The 23,995-nt window shown below is 50.0% G+C and overlaps 1 long non-coding RNA gene across 1 annotated transcript; it reads left to right on the forward strand.

Annotated features, from left to right (window-relative positions):
* The first annotated feature begins 352 nt into the window (after window positions 1-352).
* LOC129136690 (uncharacterized) lies at window positions 353-22,997 on the forward strand. The gene is made up of 3 exons (XR_008538583.2): window positions 353-2,706; window positions 3,450-3,622; window positions 21,280-22,997. It is a non-coding gene; the product is annotated as an uncharacterized LOC129136690 (long non-coding RNA).
* The last annotated feature ends 998 nt before the right edge of the window (window positions 22,998-23,995 follow it).

A 23,995-nucleotide genomic window follows, 5' to 3' on the forward strand; every position in this document is an offset into this window, starting at 1 on the left:
ATGAATGAGAGGCTCTCCCCTGAAATGCTTGGTACTCCAGGAGCAAATACCACTAAAACTTCCTACCTGATCTCCCTCTGAGGTAGGAGGCAGGACTCAACTCGAGGCAGAGCTCAGACACTGGACCAAATTGAGGACTATCTAAAATAGGAGCAGGGCAGAAGCAACTTTCTATAAGACACACCCACCAGTGTGCCATGTCAGTTTACCATTGCCATGGCAACACCTGGACGTTATCACCCCTTTCCATGGCAATGACCTGATGACTCAAAAGTTACCACCTTTTTTCTAGAAGTGTCTGGATAACCCACCCCTTAATTGCATATCATTAGGAGTGGGTATAAAGGAGACTGCAGGGCTGCCTCTGAGCTGCTGCTCTGGGCACACTGCCCGATCTCCCAGTGCCTCTGCTGCTGCCCTGCACTGCGGCTGCAATCAAACACCACCAGCTTGCCCTTGAATTCTTTCCTGGGTGAAGCCAAGAACCCTCCCAGGCTAAGCCCTGATTCTGGGGCTTGCCTGCCCTACATCACCTTAACCCCAAACTGGGGCTCTAGGAATTCCTGTTTCCATCAGCAACAGTTATTTTCCCCAGAGATCCCAAAGCAGACCAAAAGAGGCAAAGCAGTGGGGAAAAAACAAGCCCACTCCATTTGCAATGCTCTTCTGCTCATTTCCACCAGGTAAAATCCATATCAAAAGCCCCCAGGGGATGCTGGGGAGATGTGGGCTGGGGAAGAGCAGTTCAGGCTTCCCCTCCAGTGGGTTGATGCAGATAGCAGGAGGCTGATGAAACCTGCTGAGGACAGATCAAAAGATGCTATCTCATTATGGGGCTTCCAGATCATGGCAGATTACCCTTATGTCTGCTTTAGCCCATATATATATATTTAGACAGAGTCTCACTCTGTCACCCAGGCTGGAGTGCAATGGCATGGTCTTGGCTCACTGCAACCTCCACCTCCTGGGTTCAAGTGATTCTCATATTTTAACCTCCCGAGTAGCTGAGATTACAAGCATGCGCCCATATGTCCAGCTAATTTTTATGTATATATTCGTTTATTTATTTATTTTTTAAGACAGTCTCACTCTGTTGCCCAGGCTCGACTGCAGTGGCTTGATCTCGGCTCACTGCAACCTCTGTCTCCTGAGGTTCAAACAATTCTCCTGCCTCAGCCTCCCGAGTAGCTGGGATTACAGGCGCCCACCATTATGCTCAGCTAATTTTTTGTATTTTTAGTAGAGACGGGGTTTCTCCATGTTGGCCAGGCTTGTCTTGAACTCCTGACCTCATGATTCGCCCGCCTCAGCCTCCCAAAGTGCTGGGATTACAGGCATGAGCCACGGCGCCTGGCCAATTTTTGTGTTTTTAGTAGAGATGGGGTTTCACCGCGTTGGCCAGGCTGGTCTGAAACTCCTGGCCTCAAGTGATCCACCCGCCTCAGCCTCCCAAAGTGTTGGGATTACAGGCGTGAGCCGCAGCACCCAGCCTGCCTTAGCCCATATTTTACATGATTGCTAAGGGTCTGGGTGTCTGGAGACGGGGTGATGCGCAGCCAGGTTAGAGACCTGCCTTTTTCAACCAAGCTCTGCTGTGCCCAAGTGCACAAGGCACCCCTCGGCCTGCATTCCCTTGGAAGTCTTTGGCCGCATAAATGTTATCACAAATCTGGGTTCCTGACGGTGGTAGATACCAGCCTGAACTATGCACGAGGCCCGACAGCTCTCAGAAGAAGGCTGGTTTGAATTTCTGAAGCCAAACCAAACACTGGCTCAAAAACATTTTCTTATTATCTCATTCCCTGACTACGGAAAAATCACCCCATTGAAAAACCACAAGCCCGCCCAAGTTTTAAATTAAACCTCTTGAGTTTTCCCTGTGAGAGCAGATAAAATCCTTCCAGCTTATGTTTTAAGGAAAGAATTTGGGGTGTGTGTGTGCGTGTCTGTGTATTTCCCCTAAACCCATGTTCTTTTGTTGGGTTCCTGAGCACTCTGTTGAAATATTTCACTTGAGGACATCATTACATTTCATGGATGTTGAAGTATCCTTCCAGGAGCAGCTACTCCATGGCTGCTTGGATTTAGAATGCAGCTCTTTTGGGAAGGAAGAGATAAGTCCTCTTCCAAGAAGTAAGCTTCCCAGAGTGGCCTTGAAAGGCTTAGATGAGATTCTTACAAGAGGTATTCAGTCCCCACCCACGTATTTGTTCATTAGATGCCGACCGTAGGCTCTGAAAATCCACCGTGTGAAAAATCTCAAGCTGTAGGCTGGCAAGGAGATTGAGAAGACAGAGAGGGTTTTGTTCCTCAGCTGGCGTCAGAAGAAGCCTAAGCTCTACTCTTGGCCCCACTCAGAGCAGCTGGGCTAATGCTGGCCCATGTCTTTGCCTCTCAGCATCTCAGTTGCCTTATCCCTAAAGGAGGAATGCGCATAGGGGCTCCTACTACAGAATTCCCAATAGCGAAAGCCTGAGAAGATGCTACTACTATACTGTTGTGCAGTCATTCAACAAACATTCGCTGAACACCTACTGTGTGCTGGATTCTGTTTTAGGCACTTGGGAGACAGCAGGAAACTAGACAAGCAGCATCCCTGCCTGCCTGGTGCTAACATTCTGGAAGGTGGAAAAACTCGTCTTTCGAAAGCTAGGAATCATTTCTGATTTTGTTTTGGAAGTGACGTTGGGCTTTTGATGGTGCCTGGTATGTAATAGATTGTTGATTATTTTCTCTATTTTAATGAGTGGTGAATAACCCACACCATGATGAAAGGGCTTGGAGATAGTGTGTGCTTAGGGGAGAGGCGGGATTCTGGGTGCTGGAGGTTGCTGTCCTATACCTCCTGGGCACCGGTAATACTGGGGACCCCATGTAGCACCCTTGACCCATCTGAGACATTCCTGAGCACCCCTCCCTGAGAATAGTGAGCACAGACACCAGGCCGCCCCAGGTAGAGTCTGACCTCTGCAATCAGTGACAAAAAGCAGGCTTTACAGTGAGGGCGGAGCTTAGCGACATGGAGCAGATTCTCCATTCAATCCCAGAGGGATTCTGTGCACATTGGAGTGTGTGGACAACGCTTACAAACGGAGATGTTCCATCTCAGTTCTTGAATATGAAGAACTGTGTCCTGCAAGGTTGTTGCAAGGATTGCTGAATGTAAAGGGGCTCCTGTGTGCCAGGCATGGCTGGGGGCAGGGACACAAAGGACTAGACAGGGGGTCGAAAGCTCAAAATCATATTCAAGATGAGGAAACTGAGGTTCAGAGACGCTAAGCACACTTCCAAGGTCATACAGCCAATGAGCGGGAGAGCCGGGATTTGGACCGCTGACTACCTGGTTTCCAAACCTGGTCTCCCTTCACCCCTCCTCCCCGCTCCACGCCTGCAGTCTCCAGGATGGAGAAAGTCCTTTTCACTTAGCGTTCCACTTGTGTCCTCATTAGAACTCCTACTTGCGGCCGGGCGTGGCGGCTCACGCCTGTAATCCCAGCACTTTCGGAGGCCAGAGGCAAGACAGGCAGTGTCAACAAGCAGAGCTGCTGGGGCACGGCGATAGGGACCGGAAGGGAGTGGAGTGAAGTGACCGTGACAGAGGGAGTGCCTGCCACATCTAAAGGTCAGTTCCAACAATTGTCACATAAGAATGCAGGGCCCGGGGTCACCAGATCTGATTACTTATTTGTTTTATTAATTTTTTTTTTAGACAAGGTCTTACTCATTCTGTCGCCCAGGCTGGAATGCAGTGGCACGATCACGGCTCACTGCAGCCTCAACCTTCCAGCCTCAAGCAATCCTCCTACCTCAGCCTCCTGAGTAGCTGGGACCTCAGGCGCATGCCATCACACCTGGTTAATTTTTGTTTTGTTTTGTTTTGTTTTTTGTAGAGTCGAGGTCTCGCTATATTGCCCAGGCTGGTCTCAAACTCCTGGGTTCAAGTGATCCCTCCTGCCTCAGCCTCCCGAAGAGCTGGGATTACAGGCGTGAGCCACCATGCCCAGCCCAGATCTGATTTTTTTAACAGAGCCCAGATTTTTAATGCGAAATATCCTAACTTTTAAATGATGCCAGTTAATGTTTTAAAAAATAATGAATCTCTGTGCAAGAGCAGCTAAGCACATTTGTGGCCCACCAGTGGACAAACTCTGAGTTAGACATGGTGGCAGCTGGGGAGGGGGCTCCTGCTCTCACTGAGTTTGCAGGCCCCCGGGGGAGCTGGCTGTGAGGAAGCCAGTTCTCAGCTCTGGAGTGACCATGTGTGGTGGGTTCTACAGCGGGGAAGCACTGTGGGCTGGGCAAGTGCGTTCTTCCAGGAGGAGGATTCGGCTCTGCACTGACGGCTGAGTGTGGGGTGAAGGGGAGCAGGCAGGAGGCTGGGGAAGGTCAGGCCCTGCAGAGGAAATGGCTTCAGCAAAGGCTTGGCAGAGGGACTTGGCCCCGGCCATCTGCACATCCGAAGGGCATCCAGCGTGTCCCTTGGCAACACAAGGAGCAGTTACTCCATCCCTCACTCAGTGGAAAAGAAGGGCAGCCCCTTCTTGATAACTCTGTGCTATGCTCAGGAATCGCCAGCCAGAGCGGCAGTGAGTAGAGGGCAGGTCAGGCTGGCCCGGGGTCCCTGGCCCCATGTACTGGCTGGAAACCGGAGCCTCCTTGGGGGCCTCTCTGTGCCTGCCATTATCCACTCCAGTCTTAGCTCCTAGACCCTGCCCCTGAAGGAGGGAACCTGGAAACGCACTTCAGATTCCTCGGTGCTTATGTACTGTTTGGGGCGAGGCCTGGCACATTCCAGAACAAATGGAATTAGCAGGCAGTGAGGGGGGAGTAAGCTCCACAGGGAGGAGGCAGGATAGAGGCAGCAGAGGGAGGCCGCTGGCCTGGGTTTTGCTCCTCCTGGCAGGGTCTGCATGGAGCTTTGGCCCTCAGTCTTCCTCTCCCCAGCCTCTACTGTTCCAGATCACCATGGGGTCTCGGAGAGGGGCTCTTAGGAGGAAATCCTCCAGGGTCAAAGCCAAGGTTAAAGTGACTTCCGTGTGAGCATCTTCTTCCTACCCGGCACCGGTTTATGATGAACAGACAGCGAAGGCTCCATCGCAACTGGAGATGGGTTTGGAGGCAAAGCTGGAGGGGACCCACTGTGTTCCAGCTATCCGTTTGGAACAACTGCCACTTAGGAGCCCAGAACCTTCTCTGGCAGACTCTCCATTGAGAATGTTCATATCCAGGACTGTGCATACAGTCAGTACTCAATAAATGCACTTTTTTTTCCCAAAGGGCCGGGTGTCACAGCTCATACCTGTAATCCCAGTGCTCTGGGAGGCCAAGGCAGGAGGATCACTTGAAGCCAGGAGTTCAGGACCAGCCTGGGCAACATGGCAAGACCCTGTTTCTAAAAAATAAAAATTGGGCACAGTGGCTCATGCCTGTAATCCCAGCACCTGGGAGGCTGAGGCAGGCGGATCACTTGAGGCCAGGAGTTCGAGACCAGCCTGGGCAACATGGTAAAACACCCATCTCTACTAAAAAATACAAAAATTAGCCAGGCATGGTGGTGGGCACCTGTAATCCCAGCTACTCAGGAGGCTGAGGCAGGAGAATCCCTTGAACCCAGGAGGTGGAGGTTGCGGTGAGCTTGGATCACGTCATGGTATTCCAACCTCAGGTGACAAGCAAGACTCTATCTCAAAAAAAATTAATTAATTAAAATTAAAATTAAAAATGTTTTTTAAGAAGAAGATTATCTGAAGAGGGACAGACTGAATCTGCTTTCTGAGGTGGCACTCCCCACCCTCCCAGCCCATGGGACCTGCACACCCTCAGCCAGTCTTTCTCCAAAGACTACTCAGAAGGAAAAATATTAATATGTTCAAACCCTAATCAAATCTGGATAATTTCACTAGAAACCTCTCCATAATTTCATCAGCGTTAAAGGATTACAATAGCAACAAATTAAACCAACGGGCATGAATTTAGTTGCTCAAGAGGAAAATGTAGCTTGATTTAGAAACGGATGTTACAGTTTATTAACCAATCTAAATTAATTCGATTTTGAGCCACTGTTAAATATACATTAGGATGTATCACCCAATAGCACAGCTGACAGGGGGAAAGAGAGGAGAGGAAGGAAAGCAAGGGAGGCTGACAGGAGCTTGTTGCCTACGCAAAAAACAGTTTGTTAATTCTGAGGCACGGGGCTGGGTGTCCAAAATTGGAGAAGGGAGTACCAGAGAAGACTCTGAGTAGCAAGAATTACAAACTCAACTGAAGCTGCCTTAAACCAAAGGGAGGATTTATTATCTCAGTATCTGAAACTATCAGGGCAGAGGTAGCTTCAGGTACAGCTGGATCCAGGTGCTCCAGGTCAATAGGCACTGGCCTTTTTCTATTTATTAGTCTATTTTTTCCTGCATAGACTTTACTGTCAAGCAGGATCTTCCTACCTGGAGGTAGGATGACCACCAGCAGCTCTAAGTCTTCATTCTTCTGTCCCAGCCCCTTGAAGAAAGAGAGCTTCTCTGATACTCTTGGTCCCATGCTGAATTTCAGGTGAAGCTCTTGGTGGCCTGGCCAAGGTCATGAACCACTCTGATGAGCCAGGCTTGGGCCCCTTACCCATCCTTGAGCTGGAGAGGAAGGGAGGATGGTCAGCTTGGCCTGTGGCAGGTGGTCTGAGAGCAGGAGGGAAGCTGGTACCAGCAACAGGATAACGGATGCTGCCCACACAGGAGCAGGAACTGTGGACTCCCAAAAGGAGCAGGCCTGCACCAAGCCCCAAGAGACAGAGGGGCATGAGGGAGTCACATGGCTCGTCTGGGACTCCCTCCCAGCCAGGGACTGTTTCTACCTCCCCAGTTTTCTTATTTGATGTGATAGCTGAATAATGACATCCCCTAATGCCTAAAGGCTGAACAATGACACCCACGTTCTAACACCTGGAATCTGAGTATGTGACCTCACCTAGCAAAAGGGACTTGGCAGATGCAATTCCGTGAAGGATCCTGAGCCGGGGAGATGACCCTGGGTTATCCAGATGGGTCAGCGGAATCACACAGGGCCCTATAAAAGGGAGACAGTTCAGAGAGGACAGACGTGCTATGTTGATGATTAAGATGGAAAAAGGGGTAAAAGCCCAAGGAATGCAGGTGGCCTCAGAAGCTGGGAGAAGCAAGGAACAGATCCCCCCCCTGGAGCTTCTGGAAGGAACCAGCCCTGTCAACCCTTGATTTTAACCCCATGAGACTCATTTTGGACCTCTGACCTCCATAAGAGTAAGAGAATAAATGGGTGTTGTTTTAAGCCACTAAGTCTGTGGCAATGTGTCACAGCAACAATGAGAAACAGATACATTTGTACAAGACCATGTACCCCCCTCGGGCAGGAGGCCAACATACCATAGTGTAGGGAAAGTTTCAAGGACAACAGCGAGAAAACGATTTTTATGTTGCAACAATTTCAGATGTATTTATTTATTTTTATGTTTTTGAGACACGGTTTCACTTTGTCACCCAGGCTAGAGTGCAGTGGCGCAATCACGGCTCACCGCAGCCTCAACCTCCTGGGCTCACATGATCCTCTCACCTCAGATCCCCAGTCAGCTGGAACTACAGACACACGCCACCATACCCAGCTAATTTTTGTATTTTTTGTAGAGATAGGGTTTCACCATGTTGCCCAGGGTGGTCTCAAAGTCCTGAGCTGAATTCCTGAGCTGAAGTGATCCACCTGCCTTAGCCTCCCAAAGTGCTAGGATTTCAGGCGTGAGCCACCGCACCCGGCCAACAATTTCAGATTTATTATGATACAGAATGCAAAACTGCTTGCATGGTTACCCTACCTCAAAGAACTCTTAGGCTTGTACAAAGACTGTTTCCAACTCTGTCTTCCCGCACAGGGGTGCCTCCAGCAAATAACTAACATAGTAGTTACTTTGTCTACTAGCAAATAACATATTCATGGGCACATGTGGTGGCCTTGCAAGTGGCCCCCTCGGGGCATGTATGGCAGGTGCCGGGCTCTGAATCACCCGCACCTGCATTACGCCAAGCTCCCCATGGGTGCTTCCTGCCACTGAGCAAGCAGGAAGGGAAATAAAGGCAGGTCCATCCCAGCGCCATGCGGGACCCTCCGGGAGGGGATCTTGGCCTCAGGACTCCCCATTGGCCGGGGCAAAAACCTTAGAACTGTCTGCAGCCTGAAGCTCCTCCTACTCCAACTTCATTCCCTCCCTCTCTCCTGCACAGGGGCTGGCCCAGCACCACGGCTTGAAGGATCTCCCTTCCCCCTCGCCGTTCCTTTTCCCCCCAGAGCCCTTTCCCCCAGTCAGCCTCCTGCATGTCTAATCTCACCTGGGCATCTGCTTCTTGGGGTTGCAAACTGACCCAGCACCATGCGGGAATTAGAAAAAAGAGGCCCCAGGCTGGGCGTGGTGGCTCAGGCCTGTAATCCCAGCATTTGGGAACACCAAGAGTCCAGGACTCTTGAGCCCAGGACTTCAAGACCAGCCTGGGCAACAGAGCAAGACCCCATCTCTACAAAAAATTTTAAAAACTAGTTGGGTGTGGTGGCACATACCTGTAATCCCAGCTACTCGAGAGGCTGAGGCAGGAGGATCACCTGAGCCTGGGAGGTTGAGGCTGCAGCAAGCCATGATTGCACCACTGCACTCCAGCCTGAGTGACAGAGCAAGGCCATAAAGAAAGAGAGCAAGAAAGGAAGAGAAAAGAAAAGAAAAAAGAGCCCTTTGGGTGGATACATTATGAAAATCAGTTCTTCCAGGATGAGTAGTCAAGCATGGCCTGGGATCACCCCCACTGCCTCTTCAGTGAGTGCCTTTGTACAGTGCACAACACACACACTGTGCATGGACGGTGCTGACCCCCCAGGCGGTACCTGTGACTCCTGGGCTGTAGGGGGATTTTGTGGAGACACGAGTATAAGGCAGGCCAGGAAGATCCCCCTCACTACTCAGGCCTGTGCCCACCCCCCATATGGCTACAGTCCAGTGATGCTGCATCGTGGCCACTCCCTCTGGCTAGCCCTGGAGGTTTCTACCTTGCCCCAGGCCCCACCCGGCTCATGCTACCCCCTCACCTGCTGGGGCCCTAGGGCTTTGGAGTTCACCCCGCCCTCTGCTGACTCTGGCTGAGCAACCAACTTGCTGTGTGACCTTGGTCCAGCTGCTGCCCGTTTCTGAGCCCAGCTCTCAGGTTCTTGAAACAGGGCATACAGGCTCCTCTCCTCTTCAATGGCCCTCCAGGCTCCTGTGCTCTGACAGGCTGTGGGAAGATGGAGAGGGAGATAAAGAGAAAATAGTTCTGCTTAATTGCCTCATTAAGCGCTCCTTGTTGGGAAGCCAGAATTGGAGGCCTCCTCTGTTTCTTCGCCTGCCTGCACCCTCCCCAGCTGAATGAGGCAGCTGAATGCGGAGCAGGGAGGGTCGGGGGCTAGAGAAGGATCCTTAGGAAGGGGCAAGATTTTGGCTAAGCCCCAGCCCAGTGAGCTCACGTCTGTTTTGTAGCTTCACTAGTCAGGATTCCACTGGGCTGCATGGAACAGAACCCGGCCACACGGTTCAAACTCAGCATAGAGCACCTGCCCCTGCCCCACCTCAGGGCTCCTCAGACCTCTGGCCTCTGGGCACCCCAACACCTTTGCCATGTGTATGCCTCTGTCCTACCCCGAGTTACTTAACTTTTTCTAAGCTGGCCCAATTGGTTTTACTTCAATAAATTTACTATTAATAAGAAGAAATTTACTCCTTCTATGTCTACCAAAAGGTATATACAAGAATGTTTCTAGAAACTCCATTTGTAGTTGCCCATTACAGGAAATCCATCCAAAGATGGCTAAGTGAGCTGCGGTCTGTTCACATTGAGGGAGGTTATATGGCAACAGTAAAGAACGCAGCACAGTTACGCACATGAACGAGTCTCGTGGACACTGTGGGGAGCCACAGACGCCGGCTGCGGAAAGGCACACGCCGCATGTTTCCATGTGTAGGAAATTCCAGAGAGAAATCCCTCTATAGCGAGAGAAGTCAAAATAGCAGGGACCCCCCCAGCAGGGGTGGGTGCTACTGACTGGGATGTGGCAGGGGGACGCACCTTCTGGGGAAGCCTTCTTGGGGTTGGAGATGTGCTTTATCCTGATTTGGGTAGCAGTTTCCTGGGTACACACATGGAAATCACATCAAGCTGTACATTTCAGATCAGTTCCCTTTATACTCTGAGAAATAGATGATAGATAGATAGATAGATAGATAGATAGAAGATAGATAGATAGATAGATAGATAGATAGATAGATAGATAGATATAGACAGATAGATGTTTCAGCAGAAATAAGAAAGTTAAGAAATAGGCCAGGCGCCTGTAATCCCAGAATTTTGGGAGGCCGAGGTGGGCAGATCACTTGAGGCCAGGAGTTTGAGAAGAGCCTGGCCAACATGGTGAAACCCTGTCTCTACTAAAAATATAAAAATTAGTTGGGTGTGGTGGTGCACGCCTGTAATCCCAGCTACTCAGGAGGCTGAAGCAAGAGATTAGATCCGGGAGGTGGAGGTTGCAGTGAGCCGAGATCACACCACTGCACTCCAGCCTGGGCAACAGAGCCAGACTCTGTCTCAAAAAAAACAAAAAAAAAAAAGGTTAAGAAACAGAAAAGGAGGGAGGAAGGGTAGGAGGAAGGGAGGGAGGGAGGGAAGGTGGAGAGGAAAGAGGGAAGGAAGGAAGGGAGGGAGGGAGGTCTCATTCACTGATGTCCTAAGTGCTGGATCCTGTGAAACAGTGGTTTCGTAGTTGTCTTGAGAGAGGAGGGCAGCTTCAGTCTTCGGTGGGAGTTTTGCTGCCTCTCTGCAGTGTTTATTGAGGACGGAGCTGAGCTAGGCATAGGCCTAACCTCTTGGCCACCCTTTGGGGCAGCTGCAACTTTTAGCAGAGGCGTCATGACTTCCTCCGAGCAACAGCTCTGAGAGTGATTAGCATGGGGCACAGCTGGGACCCAGCCACTGGGGTCCAAGCCTGTGACTGTCACCCCTGCTCCCAAACTCAGTAGTCTCCCCCAAGTACCACCTTCCTTTCATCTCGTGAATCTTTCCAAAGACTGTCCTAGTCCTAGCAGAGGGCCATGTGCTGGGCGAAGCAGACTTGCCCTAATGAAACTTTACGGTCATAGGCCCCAGATCCTCCACTGAGCTCCAGGGTGGTGGGAAGGTGGCGGAACGGCAACACACTGAGACCTTCCTCGGGAGGAGGGCTCGCCACCCCCACAGCACTGTAAGCAGAGATTGCTCTAGTCCAATCACCAACCACCCCTTCTCCCTTAGTACTAGAAACCCTGGCTTTTAGCTGGGCACTCCGGCGACAAGACTAACAATGCATTTCCCAGCCTCCCTTGCAGCTAGATATGGCCAATGCCATGCCCATATGGCCATGCCCATACCAGCATGGAAGTAAAAGTGTCCTTAAAGGGAGGGAGAGCCATCCACTCCCAGCCCTCCTCCTTTCTGCTGGCCAGAATTCAGATGTGATGGCTGGAGCTGGAGCAGCCATTTTATTTATTTATTTATTTATTTATTTATTTATTCATTTATTTATTTATTTGAGACAGAGTCTTACTCTGTTGCCCAGGCTGGAGTACAGTGGCCTGATCATAGCTCACTGCAGCCTCTACCTCCAGGGCTCAAGCAATCCTCCTGCTTCAGCCTCTTGAGTAGCTGGGACTACAGGTGTGTGCCACCACACCCAGCTAATTTTTAAACATTTTTTGGAAAGATAGTGTCTCATTATTTTGCCCAGGCTGGTCTGGAACTCCTGGGCTCAAGCGACTCTCCCACCTCCGTCCGCCTCCCAAAGCTCTGGGATTACAGGCATGAGCCACCGCGCCCTGCTGGAATGGCCGTTTTAGGCCACGAGATGGAAGTGATGACTCCCTCTGGATTTTGTCTATCTGTGGGAAGGAAACTCATAACTTATTTAAACCACCGTTATTTTGGGTTCTGTGTCATTCACTGCCAAATGTCCTCCAAACTCATGATGGCTGCAAAGTTTCTAATCAATCAAGGATTCCTGGGACGTGGGGCAGCCTCTAAGTCACCTTGTTCTGGTTGGGAGAAAGCGGCCTTTTACAGGGGTGATACCAAGGCCGGAGCGCTGATCACAGAGGAGGTGCCTGGGCTGACAAAGGGACCCTTCTGCTTGTGTATTCTGAACATGTGTGTGTCCAAACGGTGTGATTCCAATCCCTCTTACCTTTCAAGCGTTACCCACTTTGAGGAGAAATAATCCAGATAACAAACTAGACCCCTTCAGTTATTACATCACTCCTCTTCCAAACCCACTTCCTCAATAGCTTTTAAATTAAAAGTTATTTCAAACACACAAAGTGTGCAGTTAATAATGAAACTGATTGCACATATCCAACCACCTGGATTAAATGGATATTAACATTCCACCAAATTTCCTTGAGGTCTCTCATTCTAAAGAAACAAAAAGTCACAGGGTCGGGCATGGTGAGCACTTTGGGAGGCTGAGGCAGGAAGATCACTTTGAGGACAGGAGTTTGAAACCAGCCTGGCCAACATGGAGAAACCTTGTCTCTATTAAAAATACAAAAATTAGCCAGGCGTGGTGATGTGCACCTATAATCCCAGCTACTTGGGAGGCTGAGGCAGGAGAATCACTTGAACCTAGGAGGTGGAGGTTGCAGTGAGCCGAGGTTGCGCCATTGCACTCCATCCTGGGTGATGGAGCAAGACTCTGTCTCAAAAAAGAAAAAGGAAAAAGAAACAAAAGTTCACAGAACCAGCTAAGATTTGCCTCTTTGCACGCACACACAGCATCCCTCCCCTCCGTCCCTCCCTCCTCACTCCTGTGCATGTCCCAGTCCTTCCACAGTTGTCTTCATCAACAATAGATCATGCAGTAAAAAACCACTTTCTCGTTCTAACTGGTTAAACTCATTCTTTCAAATATTTGCTGATACCTGGTTGACGTTATCACTTCACAATTTATCTGGGACGACCAGACCCCCTGGAAGTCCCTGTGTCTTTAGGGAGATTTTTTTTTACCACCAATATTGCCTAAAGACAGATGTGCTATTTTATCTTTTTCTAGCACATGTTACAATAAATGTGTGACTACGGAAATTAAAAGACAAAAGTTGAACGGTGCACCAGTTAAAATTGTCCTGAGTACCACCCAGGGAACACTAACTACCAGCTGGGAACACAGCTCTAACCAGTCCTGGGAGAGCTAGGTTCTATGACCCCATCTTCCTCCACAGGTCAGCCAAACCAGAACATTCCAGACAGTTCTGAGTGTACCCTGTGACCGTAATAATAAATTTTGAGCACTGATGCTCATGATATAAATATTTCTAACTTGTAAATTGTGGACATGGCTTGTACATTCCTTAGCTGTTTTCTTCTTACTCGGCTAGTCTTCTCCCTACAGGGGGATTTTTAAGCCACATGTCCATTTTGTGAGGATGACTCTTTTTAAAATCTTTTATTAAAAATTTTTTTTTCACTCTGTTGCCCAGGCTGGAGTGCAGTGGCACAATCACAGCTCACTGCAGCCTTGAACTCTTGGGTCCAAGGGATCTTCCCATCTCAGCCTCCCAAGTAGAATAGATGGGACTATAGGCACACACCACCCCACCTGGCTAATTTTTTAGTTTTTTGGAGAGACAAGGTCCCACTATGTTGGCGAGGCTGGTCTTGAACTTCTGGCCCCAAACAATCTTCCTGCCTCGGTCTCCCATAGTGCTGGGATTACAGGCGTGAGTCATTGCACTGGGCCTGAGGGTTATTTTAGTTAACACCAGATGCCCTCGTCCTTAGAGTCGCCGGGCCAGTCAGGTTCATACTGCAATGCACTGCTATTTGCTGACAAGTACTGAGGACACCACCCCCATCCCAGGTGCTCGTGGAAGGAAAATAAACAGCAAGCACTTACTGAGCAGGAGCTATGCACTAGGGCCTGTTCTAAGCGCTTTACACCAGCTAGCTCACTTAATCCCCGCCACAGCCCAGGAGGCCATTATCCCATTTTAGGACTGAAGTTCAGAGAGGCTGAGAAACCTGGCCAAAGTCCCAGAGCTGTCAAAGATAGCCGCCAGCAGCTTGTGTCCTCCCAGGGCAGAAAAAGGGCTTAGAGAGCTCTCTGGGGTCTCTTTTATAAGGGACTGGTCCCATCATGAGAGATCTACTCTCACGACCTAACCACCCCTCAAAGGCCCCACCCTCTAAGGCCATCACATCGGGGCCAGGGTCTCAACATATGAATTTGTTGTGAGGGGTTGCACAAACATTCAGTCCATTGCACATATTGTATCAAAAATACGTAACTTTAGGCTGGGCGTGGTGGCTCACACCTGTAATCCCGGCATTTTGGGAGGCCGAGGCAGGAGGATTGCTTGAGGCCAGGGGTTCAAGATCAGCCTGGGAAACATAGTAAAACCCCCATCTCTTAAAAAAATAAAATAAAATAAAATAATTAGCTGGGAATAGTAGCACACACCTAGTCCCAGCTACTCAGGACGTTGTGGTGGGAGGATCACTTGAATACAGGAATTCGAGGCTGCAGTGAGCTATGATCGTGCCACTGCACTCCAGCCTGGGCAACAGAGCAAGACCTTGCCTCAAAAAAAAAAAAAAAAGTAACTTTAATTGGCAATATCAAGTGTTGATGAGGATTTAAAGGTGGGAGAGTAAATTGTTACAATCATTTTGGAAAATTGTCGCCAGCTACTGAATCTAAGAACATGACTACTCTGTGGTCCAGCAATCCCATTCCCAGATACACTCCCAAGAAAAATGGGGGTATCCGTTCATCAGAGGACATGGATAAGAACCTCTACACCACCTCGATCTGTAATAGCCCCACGCTGAAAACAATCCAAACATCCATCAGCTCTAGAATGAAAAACAAGCGACGACCTATTCATGTAATTGAAAACTGCACAGAAATTAGCAAGCACGAGCTGCAGCTTCCGGACAGCGAGAGCAACCCTCACTGGAGGATATGCAGATGAGGCCAGACACCGAGGGGTGAGAGTTCACGCACTGTGTGAGGCTCTGGAACAGCAGAGAGGGTCTGTGGGGATAGAGCCTCTATCATGGTTACCCCTGGAGGATGGGGCACAAGGGAAGTCTTGGATGATAGGAACCTTCCACGTCCTGGTCTGAGTACTAACGCCAAGGTGGAAATGTGCAGACGCCTGTCACAATCCATCACTCACGGAAGATTTCTGCAGCTTACCATGCATCCATGCATTCCACGCATTGTTCCTCTGTCGTTTTTTTTTTTTTTTTTTTTTTAAAGACAGAGTTTCGCTCTGTTGCCCAGGCTGGAGTGCAGTGGCGCGATCTCGACTTACTGCAAACTCCGTCTCCAGGCTTCAGGCGATTTTCCTGCCTCAGCCTCCCAACTAGCTGGGATTACAGGCGCCCGTCACCATGCCTGGCTAAATTTTGTATTTCTAATAGAGACGGGGTTTTGCCATGTTGGCCAGGCTGGTCTAGTACTCCTGGCCTCAGGTGATCCACCCTCCTCGGCCTCCCAAAGTGCTAGGCTTACAGGCGTGAGCCACCTCGCCCAGCGCGTAGATTTTTTCTCAATGTGTAACTTTGGCAGCTAGGGTCTCCGTCAGTGTGTTGAGATGCTCGCATTAAGAGGGGCGTGAATTAGCTGGGTGCGGTAGCTCAAGCCTGTAGTCCCAGCACTTTGGGAGGCTGACAGGTGGGAAGATCACTTGAGGTCAGGAGTTCAAGACCAGCCTGGGCAACATAGTGAGACCCCTGTCCCTACAAAAAAAAATTAATTAATTAGCTGGGCATAGCGGCACGAACCTGTGGTCCCAGCTACTTGAGAGGCTGAGGATAGCTTGAACCCAGGAGTTCGAGGCTGCTGTGAGCTACGATCATGCCACTGCACTCCAGGCAGGGTGACAGTGAGACCCTGTATCTAAAAAATTAAAATAAAAAAAAAAATTTTTTTTGAAACAGAATCTCCCTCTGTCACCCAGGCTGGAGTGCAGTGTTGCGATCTCAACTCACTGCCATGTCTGCCTCCCGGGTTCAAGTGATTCTTCTGTCTCAGCCTCCTGAGTAGCGAGATTACAGGCGTTCGCCACCAATGCCCAGCTAATTTTTGTATTTTTAGTAGAGACGGGGTTTCACCATGTTGGCCAGGATGAACTCAAACTCCTAACCTCAAGTGATCTGCCTGCCTCAACCTCCCAAAGTGCTGGGGTTTAAAATTATTTTTTATTATAAAAAAGAGGGGCATGAGAGAAGGGACGCAATTGTGGAAACTGCACACTTAGGTCCTCACCCTCACTAGTTGAGCGCAATGGCCTGGCCATTGGCTGGGTATCGAAGTTTCTCTCTCTCCAAAGACGCAGAGTCGAATTAGTGTGAGTGACATGTGTTTGACAGGTGTCCAGCTCATCATGTAGACAGGCCAAGCCTTCCGGCTGGGAAGTGCTAGGCGTGGGGCAGCTCTGCACCCCTGTCTCTGCTCTGCCACTCGCAAGCTCTGTGACCTTGGAGAATTCACTCAACGTTCCTGAGCCTCCATTTCCTTCTCTGTAGAATGGGGATGACAGCAGCAGTGACATCACAGTTTCGGCGAGAATTCCAAGAGATCGTGTGTGCGCACGTGCTAGTCATTCATCCCATGCATATTTATTGAGCCTGACTGTGTATCAGGAAGGGTGGGTCCAGCCGTGAGCAAAACAGGCACAGCCCCAGGCCTTGGGTGCTTTCTAGGGGGAAGCAGACAAGAAACCCAAGAAGTCAGCACATACCGGGGGTGTCAGAAGGTGAGAAGTACTGGGGGTAGCAAAGCAGGGAAGGCAGGAGGAACGGGGAGATGCAGGGCACTCCTGGCACCACCCGGATTCCCCTGCTGGCCCCCTTCCACCCTGAGCACCACCGGGGGTGACTGCCTTCATCCAAGTGGGAGTGTCTCCCAGGCCACAGCCAGTGACCAAAACAGACTGACACAGGGAGCAGGACGGAGGGGAGGGCAGAAGCCTGGCCCCCTGAGAGGAAGGACTAGGAAAGATTCTGGTGCACAGGCATTCACAGCAGCACCAGTCACAATGGCCAAAAGGTAGGAACAGCCCAAGTGCCCATCAGGAGATGACAAATAATACGAGGGGCGCCTCCATGCAGGGGATATTGTTGAGCCGTGAAGAGGAATGACACTCCTGTGAACTCAACTTGCTCTGAAAAGTAAAGTCTATTCAAAATGAAAGTGCAGCGGGAAGGAAGGAAATTCTGACTCAGGCTCTAACGTAAATGAACTTTGAAGACACGATGCTAAGTGAAAGTAGCCAGATGCATGATTCCGGTTAAATAAAGTGCCTAGAGCAGGCGGATTCACAGAGACAGACAGTAGGTTAGCGCTTACCAGGGGCTGGGGGATGGGAATGACAGTTATTGCTTAATGGGGACAGAGTCTGCTTGGGGTGATGAAAACCTTTCGGAACGAGAGAGTGGTGATGGTCAAGCAACACTGTGAATGTCCTTAATGCCACTGAATTGTACCTTTAAAAATGGCTAAAGTGGTACATTTTATGTTATGTGTATTTTACCACAATTGAAAATAAAGCAAGGCTGGATGCAGTGGCTCACGCCTGTAATCCTGGCAGTTTGGGAGGCCAAAGCAGGAAGATTGCTTGAGGCCAGGAGTTAGAGACCAGCCTGGGCAACATAGTGAGACCTAGTCTCTACAAAAAATAAAAAAATTAGCCAGGCACAGTGGTACACTCCTGTAGTCCCAACTACTCAGGAGGCTGAGGCAGGAGAATCGCTTGATCCTTGGAGGTGGAGGCTGCAGTGAGCTGTGATGGTGCCATTGCACTCCAGCCTGGGCAAGAGAGTGAAACCCTGTCTCAAAAATAAAGCAAAAAACAAAAAACAACACACACACACACACACACATCCTGACCCACCTGGCTACAGATGGGACAAACCCTGGTGGAGTTCACATATCAGAGACCCCCGTGGGTCTAGGCTGAGGCCGCCCTCCCTCCCTCTCCTGTAAAAACCTCTCTCTCTGGCTCTGCTTCTGGGGCCCTGGATCTAGGTCAGGAGGGCTGTGATTTAAAACAAGGTGCCAGGGAGGCCTGGTTGTGGCGGTGAATCCTGAAAGGGAGCCATCAGCAACTTAATGAGAAATAGACGAAACCCTGTTCTCAGCCGGGCGCGGCGGCTCACACCTGTAATCCCGGCACTTTGAGAGGCCAAGGCAGGTGGATCACTTGAGATCAGGAGTTTGAGACCAGCCTGGCAGATGTGGTGAAATCCTGTCTCTACTAAAGATACAAAAATTAGCTGGGTGTAGTGGCGCGTTTCTGTAATCCCAGCTACCCAGGAGGCTGAGGCACGAGAATCACTTGAACCCGGGAGGCGGAGTTTGCAGTGAGCCAAGATCATGCTACTGCACTCCAGCCTGGGCAACAAGAGCGAGACTCCGTCTCAAAATAAATAAATAAATAAAATAAAAAAAGAAAGAAAGAAATCCTGTTCCTGAGACAAGGGGACCGAGGTGCAGAGAGGAGCTTTGCCTGGGCCACATTTGTACAGGGTGACGGCACAGGGGGCACGCGAGGCACAGACTGCAACTCCTGCCTCCCTGTGCCCTTCTTTCCACACGGCAGGCTTGGGCTGGCTGCTTAGGGTTAGAGGCAGAAGCCTCTTTTGCAGGGACCTTCAGAAGTGGCAGAGGATCTGGTTTGAGAGACAACGGACAGGAACAAATGGCTGGAATATTGAGCCTCAGGACATTCCTGCTCTGTGGGCCCTGCCCTGAAGGCCTTGGCTTATTAAATCCATAGATAGCCCACGCCTAACGGGAGCTCTGACCTCACAGATTGCGGCCACCGCGGCCACCATGATCTCGCCTGCTGCTCAGCGTTTGCCTGGGAGCTACCAGGCTCATGTTGCACCCACAGAAGCTGGGAGCCGATTGCAGGGCCCGGCTGGGCGTGGCGGGAAGTCGAATTTTCCTGGTGTCTAGAGAGTGAGTAGTGAGCAGAGGTGTCTCAAGACACACAACTCCAGGTTTCATTCTCTGCCCTCGATGCCAGAATAATCACTGTGTACACACAGTGTGGGATCCCAAACGGTGCTGTGTCCCCTGCTCAAAGGGCTGATGACAGGGATGTTGCATTGAAATAATTATGGCTTCCGCCTGTGAAGAGGTGGGAGGGGAGGAAGAGAGAAGATCCCATTTAATTATTTACAGTAAACAGCAGGAGTCGGTAAAGAGAACAATCTGCTTTCTTGCAGAGACAAAGCAGCCACCCTTGACTAGGGGGTCTGCAGTGGCTCCAGGAAGACCCCGGCTTCTTCACCACTAGGAACAAGACTCTTGGTCAGAAGAGGCCAAGAGAGAGACATAGACCCTGTTCTACCGAGGGCTGCCGAGGGGGTGGCTGGAGGCTTCGGGGTGTCCCGTAGAATAGTAGAGTGTGGACTGTAAAGGTTGCCACAATGTCTCAAATATCGGCCTCTCTAACCTACTGCTGCTGCTGTTGACAGGAGGAAGCAGGGAGAAGGGAGCACTGTGTCTTGAGCACTTCCCGTGTGCCCAGCACAGTGCTGGGGGCTTTATTGGATGTCTTTTATGGAGCTCCAGCTGTATGCTCAAACATTCCATAGTTATCTATTGAGCACCTACTATGTGCTGCTTGACAACCAACCACAGAACCTCGATGTGTACAACAATCACTATGTACTTGGCTGATGTGTTAGCAGGGCGGCTGGCGCTGGCTGATCTAGGCTGGCTCGCCCGCCAGGCTCTGCTGACTTCACCTGGATTCACCCGGCTGCTGCAGGTCGGCTGATCTAGGTGTGGCTCAGCCCCACACATCTCTCATCCACTCTGTGGGACCAGTGGCCACTCAGCACATTCTCCTTATGGCAAAGGAGGAGGAGCAAAAAAGCAAACATAGTCAATGGAGGTCCCTAGACACCCATGCTCAGACCTGGCACACACTCATGTCAGCTTCGTGCTTTTGGTTAAAGCCAAAGTCAAGGAGTAGAAAAACAAACTTCACCGCCACAATGGGAGGAACTGAGAGGGTGCAAACACAGGGCAGGAGGAAGGATGAGGTCAATTCTGCAATACGGAGCCCTCACGTACTGCATTCCAATGGGTGCCACTTGCCCGAAGAGGCCATTGTTTATTAGACGCCAGGTGTGGGCACTTGTTCACACATTCTGCTAATGTGCACTGAGCACCTCCCAGCACTGCAGAACTGGCACCTGGTAAGTTGCAAAACCAGATGAGTCCCGGCCCTCCTGGCTCCCACAGGGTGTGTCGGGGGAGGGACTCGAGACGTGGTGTCATGCACATGAATGTCAGCTGTGCCCAGTGGCCTGAACAGGAGTTGCTTGTGCTGTGGGTGCCTGTAACAGAAGGCCGCACCCAGTCTTGGGGGTGAGGGAGCTTCCCCAAGGACATGAGGATGACGATGGAGCTGGCATTTGAGGGACAAGTGGTAACACTCTCGTGGAGAGAAGGAAAAAGCATCCTAGGCCGAGGGCTCAGCAGGTGCGAAGGCCATGTGGTGAGAGGTTTGCTTGCAGAGGTGAAGAAGGTAGGGGGCTTAGGGGGCAGTTGTGACATAAGCAATGGACCCTGAGCACCAACCCCAGTCATCACCGCCACTGGCCCCATGTGCACGGCAATTGGAGCTTTCCAGCTTTAAGGGCCTGCAACCATGACCAAGGCCTTAAACAGAGAAGACACGGCTCTGAAATAGAAAAGCCAATGGCAAAATCAAAATTGATAGGTGTCATGGAACACTAGGCAACCAAAAAAAGAATGAAACCATGTCCTTTGCAGGAACATGGATGGAGCTGGAGGCCATTATCCCTTGCAAACTAATGCAGGAATAGAAAACCAAATACTGCATGTTCTCACTGATAAGTGGGAGCTAAATGATGAGAACACATGGACACACAGAGGGGAACAACAGACACCGGCCCTACCTGAAGATGGAGGACAGGAGGAGGGAGAGGAGCAGGAAAAATAACTAATGGGTACTAGGCTTAGTGCCCAGGTATTAAGTACTATGGTACTGAGTACCTTAGTATCTAGGTTGGTGCAAAAATAATTGTGGTTTTTGCACTGTTGAAATTTGCCATTTGGTATTGGAATACATTCTTAAATAAATGTGGTTTTTATATATCATTTTAATGCACGTTTCTAGCTTTTCTTGGGTAATGACTTATTATTACTTGCTGTTTATATTTCTTTTAGACTATGGAAATGATGTTAGACAAAAAGCAAATTTGAGTGATTTTCTTACTCGAGTTCAAAATGGGTCATAAAGCAGCAGAGACAACGCGCAACATCAACAACACGTTTAGCCCTGGAACTGCTAACGAACATACAGTACAGTGGTGTAATTACAATTACATCTGAGAAGTATGCTCAGCAGATCGATGAGACACATTGAAAACTGCAGCGCCTGCAGCTGGCATTGGCCAACAGAAAGGGCCCAATTCTTCTCCACGACAACGCCTGACTGCACGTCACACAACCAGCGCTTCAAAAGTTGAACTAATTGGGCTACGAAGTTTTGCCTCATCTGCCATATTCACTTGACCTCTCCCCAACCGACTACCACTTCTTCAAGCATCTCGACAACTTTTTGCAGGGAAAACGCTTCCACAACCAGCAGGATGCAGAAAGCGCTTTCCAAGAGTTCATCGAATCCCAAAGCACAGATTTTTACACTACAGGAATAAATGAACATTTCTTCTTGGCAAAAAATGACTTGATTGTAATCGTTCTTATTTTGATTAATAAAGATGTGTCTGAGCCTAGTTATAATGATTTAAAATTCATGGTCCAAAACCGCAATTACTTTTGCACTAGCCTGCAACCTGTACAACAAACCCCCATGACACAAGTCTACCTACGTAACAAACCTGCGCATGCGCCCCTGAACTTAAAATAAAAGTTAAAAAAAAAAAAAAGACTAGAGAGGAGCCTATATTTCCACTGAAAGGAAGGAGAGGTTGGGGAATAGGAATAATTCTGCACAGGAACAAGAAAGCGAATGCAAGGAAATTTTCAGACCAGTCTCTTTGCCCGAGTCTTTAAAAGTTTTTGTTAGGGGTCATGAAGTTTGAAATGTGTCTTAAGGAGGGATGGATTACTTGGAATAAATTGCCTCTATGAGACAGTGTGATATGATGTGATATGAGGGACTGTGGAGTCACGTGGGGTGGGGGTAGGAGGAGGAGGAGGATTAAAATCTACACACGGAGTACAGTGTACACAACTAGGGAGACGGGAGCACTAAAAGCTCAGACTTCACCACTGTACAATTCATCCATGTAATCAAAATCCACGTGTACCCCAAAAGCTCCTGAAATTAAAAAGCAAATTCACAGGTGTCAACTTAGCGACAGAACCTGACATTTTGTTGACAAGTTGACTGCAACGTACAGCATCTCCTGGAGGATCTGCTTTTACGGCGTAGCGATGGCAGGGCTTCTGCTTCTGGAAGGTGGAGCAGGTGCATTCACGCCCTTCTCTGTCTTCCTCCAACGACATAAACTAAAAGCTGTAAGCATGGCAGATGCTTGATCCGCCCCTCCTCCCATGTGAGATGCTGCCTCGAGAGCTGCACAAAGACCCCTCTGTGAAGCCCCTTAGCGATCCCACAAGGAAAATAGCACGACCATCCTGTTCTACAGATGGGGCAACTTGAGGCTCAGAGAGGCCAGGCGACTTGCCCAGTGTCACACACAGTCTGCCATTGGTTGTAGAGTCAGGATGTGAACCCAAGTTTGTCTCACTCAGAGCCCGCACTCTGAGCTGCCTGCCTCTGCTTCTCGGATTCCAGCCTTGGTTTTGTGTGAGTCCCGGGCACACTGTAGGTGCTGAACTCATTGCTGAATGCACACATCCAGCAGATGTTTAGTGAGCACCTACTGTGTGCCAGGCAGTGTTCTAGGCACTGCGGATACAGGAGGGAGCAAGACAGACAGTAACCTTGCCCCCATGATGCTGGTATTTAAGTAGCAGAAGAAAACATGCAATAAATATTGATACACACGCACTATGCCAGACACTGGTAAGTGCTAAGGTCAGAAAATGACGCAGGGGCAGTGGGGACGGGATGCAAGGGGGTGCAATATTAAGTGGAGTGGCAGGGAAGGCCTCGCTGAGAAAGGAGTCATTGCACCTGAAACAGGGAAGGTTACGAGCAATGGGGCATCTAGGGGAGAGGGAACAGGCAACGCAGAGGTCTGGAGGCCGGACCACGCCTGTAGCGACTTTGAGGAACTGCAAGGAAGCCAGCATGGCTGATGCTAAGTGCGCAAAGAGGTCAACGGTGGGAGATGAGGACACAGAGGACAGATGCTCCAGGAGGGCCAGAGTGTGTGCGGCTTTGAGGCCACAGAAGGACTTGGTGTTTACTCTGGGGGAAGTGGGAGCCACGGCAGGCGTTTGAGCAGAGAAGCAGCCTCCTCTGACTTGGGATTTAACAGGATCCCTCTGGCTGCCGTGTGAGGAATAGCCTCAGTGGGGTTAGGGTGGCAGCTGGGAGACCAGGGACCTGGACTACTGCACCTGTCCAGGCGAGCAATGATGGCAGCTGGAACCTGGTTGGGGTGGGGAGAGGTGGAGGTGGTGAGAAGTCCGCAGATTCTGGATGTATTTGGAAGAGAAAAACAGCAGGATTTGCTGATGAGTCAGACACGGGCAGGAGAGAAAAAAAGCAGTCGGATGACTCTGAGGTGTTTAGTCCAGCAACAGGGAGATGAGGTTACCATTCCCAGAGAAGCAGGCAGTGGAGGAGCAGGCCTGAGGTCGATGTTAAACATGATGGTAAGTTCGAGATGCCCGTGAGCCATCTGCAACCCAAGCAGGTTTTTCTCTAAGGACACAGCAGCAGAAAATATAACACACTGTCTGGCTTGAGCTTCTGAAAATCCTCACTCCTCAGGTTTGTTCTCCT

The sequence above is a fragment of the Pan troglodytes genome, chromosome 10 (genome assembly GCF_028858775.2).
Source record: "Pan troglodytes isolate AG18354 chromosome 10, NHGRI_mPanTro3-v2.0_pri, whole genome shotgun sequence".
Lineage (NCBI taxonomy): Eukaryota > Metazoa > Chordata > Mammalia > Primates > Hominidae > Pan > Pan troglodytes.